Raw genomic sequence first — 5,592 nt, 5'->3', positions numbered from 1 at the left:
ACTCCCCTGTTAAGCTTCGAGCCAGACCAGGGCTCCTCTGAGCGAACTTCCTATTGGTCGCTTCGTAACAGCGACCAATCAGAACGATACCATTCCCTAGGAGGGAAAGACTCCCATTGGTCTTTATTCTAGCAATCTCATTGGTTGTTATTTGTAAATAGGCGTGGCTACATTAGCCCGGTTATGTTTAAAAGGAGCATAAGCTCCCACTGTTTTCTGTTCTGGTTTCTTACTGAGTTAGTGCTTGCTCGTTACTTCCAATAAAGCTGAATCACTTGCTGAATCACTGTACGAGTCCTTTGTTAGCGCGATCTAACAATTGGCGACGAGGATGGGATGTTAGAGCAGGTAGGCAGCCCTGCGGACATCCACACTTCGGACTCGGAAGAAAGCGGGCAGAGCACAGCAGCCGATCCGGCGGAGGCGCCACCAGCTCCGGTGCCCAAGTCTCCCCCGATGGCTGGAAGCCAGAAGTTCGAGTGCTTCGAACCCTCCTCAGAAGACTGGGACTCCTACCTGTCCAGGTTCGAGTTCCATCTGGAGACCCACGACATCACCGATGAGGCGAAGAAACGAGCATGCCTCCTGAGTTCCTGCGGGAAGGGGACCTTCGACATAGCCAGGTCGTTGGTGGCCCCAACTGATATAAAGACTGTCACCTACGCTGACATCACGGAGAAGCTTAAGGCTCACTATTCTCCACAACCGTCGGAGATCGCCTGCCGGCACGCTTTTTACAAGCGGAACCAGGCCGGAGGCGAGACCATCGCAGATTTCGTGGCGGCCCTTCGCAAAGCCGCACGGCCATGTAATTTCCACAACGTGGAGGAAGCCCTCAGAGACCGTCTCGTCTGCGGTCTCAAAGATGAAAGGCTGCAACAGAGGCTGTTCGCCCGCACCACCCTGACCTGGGCAGTGGCCTACGAAGAGGCCGTGGCCGCGGAAGCAGCGGAGAAGTCCACGAAGGAGGTCCGCCAGCGGGTGGCAGAGCCCAGTATACACGCTCAACGAGACAGCGAGGGCGAAGACGCGGATGATGACGTCAACGCGGTTCGAGGCAAGCGGACCCCAGCGAAGACTACCAACGTCAAGCCTTGCTCCGGTTGTGGCGGGAAGCACCAGCGCGGCTCCTGTTGGGCTCGTGATGTCGACTGCAGAGCGTGTGGGCGGCGTGGTCATCTGGCCAGAGTCTGCAGATCAGCGAAGAAGGATCCCTCAACTAACAACCGGTCAGCGCAGAGGGGCACTCCAGTCAGCACCCAAGGCAAGACCCGTTCCTCAGCATCGGAAGCAAGCTGCCAGTTGACGGCGACCTTGTCGAGCGCATCGGCCGTAAATCGCACCAGCAGCCAGGGCAAGATCACCGTGACTCCACTCCTCGACGGCCGACCCTGTACAATGGAGGTGGACTCAGGATCGTCCGTGACGGTGATTTCTGCCGCGTCCTGGCGCCAGTTGTTCCCGAACCGAAGCCGGCGGCGGCTCCAGCCTGCGGGAACCAGAGTGTCCGACTTCCAGGGCAACCGAATTCCCTTGGCCGGACGGGACTCTGTTACTGTTGAGTATAAGGGGAAATGTGTTAAACTGTCATTCCTGATTGCAGAGGGAGACCGGGTTAACCTGCTAGGGTTAGATTGGTTTGAGCCATTGGGCATCGGTATTTCTGGGATTAACAGGATGTCTGAAAATAAATGGGGCATGCTGTACGACCTGTTCCCTGATGTATTTGCCGAAGGGTTGGGAAGGTACAAGGGCCCCCCGGTTGCGTTTGACTTAGATCCGTCAGTCAAACCTATTAGGTTGAAGTATCGGAAAGTACCTGTGTCTCTCAAACATAAGGTGGAAAAAGAGATTGACAAACTAGTTGAGCAAGGGGTTTTAGAGCCAGTACCATACAGCAAATGGGAGACCCCGATCGTAACCCCTGTCAAATCAGATGGGTCCATACGACTATGCGCCGATTACAAATGTACGATTAACAAGGCGCTGCAGCAACATTCGTACCCGGTCCCGGTAATAAGCCACATTTTGGCTTCCCTGGGGGGTGGCAAGATTTTCGCCAAATTTGACCTGGCCCAGGCATACCAGCAGTTGCCTGTCACCCCGGAGGCTGCCGAGGCCCAAACAATTGTAACCCACCAAGGGGCTTTTAAAGTGAACAGGCTGCAATTCGGGGTCAACGTAGCACCTGGGATTTTTCAGGGCCTCATGGAACGTCTACTAAGGGGGGTACCTGGCACAGTGCCCTATTTTGACGACGTGCTGATTGCGGGCGGGTCTGAACAGGAACTACTGGACCGGGTTAAAGAGGTCCTCAGGCGTTTTCAAAATGCCGGCCTCAGAGTTAAGCGCTCAAAATGCACGCTCGGGGTGGAAAGTGTGGACTTCCTGGGGTTTCGCATTGACGCAGAGGGAGTCCACCCCACGGATGAGAAGGTATCTGCAATCCAAAACGCCCCCAGGCCGGTGAGTAAGAAGGAGCTCCAATCCTTTTTAGGACTCCTGAATTTTTATCATGCGTTTTTACCGCATAAGGCATCAGTGGCGGCCCCTTTGCACGCGCTTTTGCACAAGGAGGCAAAATGGAAGTGGGGGCAGGCCGAGGAAAAGGCTTTTGTGGGAGTCAAGGAGCTGCTGACATCTAATGCCGTACTCACGCATTATGATGAACACAAGCTCCTGGTGTTAGCTGCTGACGCTTCACCGTTTGGAGTAGGCGCAGTTTTAAGCCATCTGATGCCTGATGGGAGCGAAGCGCCTATCGCTTTTTATTCTAGATCACTATCTGCGGCAGAGCGGAACTATGCCCAGATAGACAAGGAGGGTCTGGCGTTGGTAGCGGCTGTCAAAAAGTTCCATGATTTTATTTTTGGCAGACGATTTTTGCTGGTCACTGACCACAAGCCGCTACTGGGGATTTTTGCGCCCGATAAGCAATTGCCAAACATCATGTCCCCACGCATGCTTAGATGGGCGATATTTTTGCAGGCTTATGATTTTGACTTAGAGCACCGGCCTGGGAAAGCGATTGGGCATGCGGATGCCCTCAGCCGGTGCCCGGTGCCGGACATTGGCGCAGACCCTGCCCCCGCCTGTGAGGTCTTGGCAATTGAGGAGCTTCCTCGACCCCCGGTATCATCCAGGGACATTGCAGCACACACGGCCAAGGATAGCGTGCTGTCCCGAGTATTAAACTGGGTTTGGAGGGGGTGGCCGGTTGGAAGCGTTGAACCGGAGTTCGGCCCTTACAAAAGCCGTCAAAATGAACTATCCATTTCTAAGGGCTGTGTATTATGGGGGAACAGGGTGGTGGTTCCTGACAAACTCAGGACGAGAGTGTTAGAGTCGCTGCACGAGGGTCACCCCGGTATGGTACACACCAAAGCGTTGGCCAGAGGGTATGTCTGGTGGCCGGGGCTGGACAAAGAGATCGAAGAATGGGTACGAGGGTGTCCCAAATGCCAGCAAGTCAGACCCGATCCCCCACAAGCTACACCCCAAGGCTGGGAGTCATCTGGTAAACCCTGGGCCAGATTGCATATAGATTTTGCTGGCCCTCTCCAAGGGCAAATGTTCCTAATTGTGGTGGACGCTATGTCCAAATGGCTGGAGGTCGTGCATATGAAATCGACCACATCACTTGCTGTGATCCATGCGCTCCGCCGACTTTTTGCCACCCACGGGTTGCCTGACGTCATCGTCAGTGACAACGGGCCTCAATTTGTGTCTGAGGAATTTAGGCTCTTCCTCACGAGTAATGGCATACGCCAAATGACTTCGGCCCCTTTCCATCCGGCATCTAATGGCCAAGCCGAACGGATGGTCAGGACGGCCAAAGAGGCCCTGGGTAAAATGGACGAAGGGGACTGGAGCCAGAGGCTGGGCTCCTTTCTTTTGCTGCAGCACACCACCCCCTGTAGTGCTACAGGCCGTAGTCCGGCCGAATTGTTAATGGGGCGGAGACTCACGACCCGTTTGAACCGAATGCACCCAGACCTCACAGAAGATCAGTCCGAGCGTACCACTGCGCAACCGAAGGTGCGCATGTTTGAAAAAGGGGACAAGGTTTTCGCACGAAATTATGCAAACGGGCACTTGTGGCTTCCTGGGGTTATATCCGACTCTGTGGGTACTCGAATGTATGTGGTGCAGTTAGCTGACGGTCGAATATGGCGGCGCCACATAGATCAGTTAAGGAGACGTTGGGCTAGGGACAGCGCTGACTCTCCGACGGCTGAATCCCCTGATGTCGAGTGGACACCCCCAGAGCAGGCGGTGAGTACCGAAAGGCCCGGTACTGTCCCCAAGTCAGGGCAGAACCCTGTGTGCGGGGCTGAAATCCCAGTCGAGTCTGTGCCTGATCCAGGCTGTAGTGAACCCCACTCTGACCCACAACCTTGTCTGCCCGTGGAGCCTGCACCGCTCCGCAGGTCCCAGCGTTCGCGGCAAATGCCGACTTATCTGAAGGACTATGAGTGTAAATACTGTTGGAATAACTGATGTACAAGGGTTGATTGCATGTTTGTAAATAATAAAACAATTGGGATGATGGCTTAACTTAGGGGGGAGGAATTGTAATGTATTGAAATGATTACATGAATCACCTCATAGGACTCCCCTGTTAAGCTTCGAGCCAGACCAGGGCTCCTCTGAGCGAACTTCCTATTGGTCGCTTCGTAACAGCGACCAATCAGAACGATACCATTCCCTAGGAGGGAAAGACTCCCATTGGTCTTTATTCTAGCAATCTCATTGGTTGTTATTTGTAAATAGGCGTGGCTACATTAGCCCGGTTATGTTTAAAAGGAGCATAAGCTCCCACTGTTTTCTGTTCTGGTTTCTTACTGAGTTAGTGCTTGTTCGTTACTTCCAATAAAGCTGAATCACTTGCTGAATCACTGTACGAGTCCTTTGTTAGCGCGATCTAACAGCTGGGCTCTGGGATCTGACACTGTCTTTGATTAAATCATTTCAGTGCTTCTGTGTCACGTGACCAATGAAATTGCAGCAACAGTCACATGCTTGCTTGTCCCTCTGTGAATGCTTCCAGCAAAGGGTCTTTGGAATCTGTGCTGCTGCCGCTGCTGTATTAGCACAGCCCTGAGTGGTGAGGCAGGGAGTGTTTGCCCGTTTGTTCTGGAAACTGGGAGTTGAAATGCTGAACAGAAAGGAAAGAATGTAAGGACCTTCTTCACCCCCCTGCAGTGACTTTTAAAAACGAGAGCAGAGTCACTGGTGTGCAAGAGACAGGGTACAAAGGGCGGCCATTAATAAGTCACTTGGCAGTATGGGAGTGGGTTAATATTGCAGCTTCCCAAGCATGCCAGTGAGCTTTTGGTTTTAGTTAAGAGTCTGCCTCTTCCTTCTTGGCCACAATTCAAAGTCCTAAAGGTTACTCCTGTAGCCCTAATTGGCGTGGATTTTGAGAGACATTTATATTCATTTAAAATATTTCCGTATAGATGAAAGAGCTTGTTATCGTTTTATAGATTTGTAACTTTTTAAAGAGTTATGAAATGGGCTTTATTTTGTTTGTGAATCATTGGTGTGTCATTAAAAATACAAATATATGTTTAAAAATTGTCCTTCATT

Source organism: Gekko japonicus, unplaced genomic scaffold, assembly GCF_001447785.1.
Source record: "Gekko japonicus isolate JY-2015 unplaced genomic scaffold, Gekko_japonicus_V1.1 scaffold75, whole genome shotgun sequence".
Lineage (NCBI taxonomy): Eukaryota > Metazoa > Chordata > Lepidosauria > Squamata > Gekkonidae > Gekko > Gekko japonicus.
The sequence above is the reverse complement of the archived record's forward strand: the minus strand, read 5'-3'. Positions refer to the sequence as shown.